Genomic DNA, 1,914 nt, shown 5'->3' on the forward strand with positions numbered 1-1,914 from the left:
CATGCGGATGAGATCCATCACCAAGTGTTGGCCATAAACATACAATTAGAATCAAATACACACTGGACATCAGAATGTTTACGTTTGAGCTGAACGTTTTATTAAATGAACAACTTCCTGCGGCACAAGCAAGAACAGGGTAGTTGAAGGTCACACCCCGTGTCCTCTTACCCCAGACGTCTTTCGACCACAAAAAACTTGAAAAAAGGTGCTTTTATACTTTACAGCACCGTGGAATTCTTTCTTCATAAATCCCATCGATGTTAAGGGTCAGCCATGATACCACTGACCCCCCCGAACACAAAGGATTAAGAGCCTTGCTTAAGAGCAGCAGCTTGGTGTTACTGGGCCTTGAACCCATAACCTTCCTTCAGTAGCCCACAGGCTTTACCACTGAGCTCCCACTACCCACTCCAACAGAAAAACAGAAACCGAGTTCGGTTCACATCCACATTACAATCTCAGTGATGTTTCTTGTTTCCTCAGCACTCCAAAGAACCAAAAAGTTCACCAGATTTCCAGCTAAAATAAAGTTCTTTGCCATTAGATTTCACAGTGGAATGTTCGACACACAGCCCACATGTTTTTGAGAAGTTTAGAGAAAAGTTCTGCGGCCTGAGATTTCACTAGACACCCCAAATATAAATATAACCTTGCGTAGTGGTTTTACACTGTGCACACACACACACTCTCACACACACACACTCTCACACACAGAGTGTGTGTTTGTGTGTGGTATCTCTGGGAGGGACTTTCAGTGGGAATTTTTGGAATGTTGATATTTTTCACTCCACTGAAATTTGTATAATTTCTCAGCTCTGTGTGTGTGTGTGTGTGTGTGTGTGTGTGTGTGTGTGTGTGTGTGTGTGTGTGTGTGTGTGAGAGCAGGTTTTCCTGATATTAATTCTCTCTGTTTAAACCTAAACTCATGACACACTTTAATGAGGGATGCGTCAAAAGGGACGCAAACTTTCCAACTCGTTAAAAAAAGAGATTTACATACGAGACTCAGGCTTTAATGTTTCTACTGAAAGGTGTATAATCCAATTAAAGAAGCGAATCCTCGTTATAGTCCAGGAGAAAACCGTCCCAGGTTTTGTTGATAGAATGCAAAATAAGTTGTTTTTTTTGTCGTTGTTTTTTTTTAGGGTGTTTGCAGTAGTTTTGGCATTGATGTTGGAGATTAATGGTGTAAGGTGTGGATTGGAGTGTTTAGAAGAGGGATTAAAGAAGATGAAGATGTCAGATCATGCTGTCAGGCTCAGCTTTAAGATAAACCCACGGTAATGTGTGTGACGTGTGCTGAATATAAAATACTGAATAATCGGCTGATAATTATACACTGAAATTATTTTTAATATGAGTCTGAGGTCTCACACACATTCACACACACACACACACACACATATACACACATATATACACACACAAATAAAAACAGTCTTCACTATAATGTAAATCCCTTTATAATAAACAAATCACCTTACCTTCACTGTCCTGTAGAGAAAATCCTGTCCTGTGTCCAATAGCTTTTAAAACCTTATGAAATCTCTCTTTCTTTCTCTCTCTCTCTCTCTCTCTCTCTCTCTCTCTCTCTCTCTCTCTCTCTTTCTCTCTATTTTCTTTCTCCTCCTTCTTCTGCTCTTCAAGCTCTATGAAAACTTGCAGCTTTTCAGGAGCATAAACAGGCCCAGTTCCGAACATGACAGTCATCACAGAGGTGAAACAGCGACCTCTAGTCGAGAAGTAAAGAAAAGCCAGAAATCATTCCAATCACATTCCAATAATAATAATAATAATAATAATAATAATAATAATAATAATAATAATAATAATAATAATAATAATAATAATAATAATAATATAAACAATAATAATAATAGTAATAATATAACAATAATAATACATTTTTAC

The 1,914-nt window shown here is 37.9% G+C and overlaps 1 protein-coding gene across 1 annotated transcript in view; it reads right to left on the reverse strand.

Moving 5' to 3' along the window:
• Window positions 1-1,643, reverse strand: part of tspan4a (tetraspanin 4a) — a 104,289-nt gene extending 102,646 nt beyond the window's left edge. The window contains exon 1 of the mRNA XM_046864432.1: window positions 1,488-1,643. The gene's annotated coding sequence lies outside the window, so the exon portion shown is untranslated. The remainder of the gene's footprint in view (window positions 1-1,487) is intronic.
• Window positions 1,644-1,914: the final 271 nt, after the last annotated feature.

The sequence above is a fragment of the Silurus meridionalis genome, chromosome 13 (genome assembly GCF_014805685.1).
Source record: "Silurus meridionalis isolate SWU-2019-XX chromosome 13, ASM1480568v1, whole genome shotgun sequence".
Lineage (NCBI taxonomy): Eukaryota > Metazoa > Chordata > Actinopteri > Siluriformes > Siluridae > Silurus > Silurus meridionalis.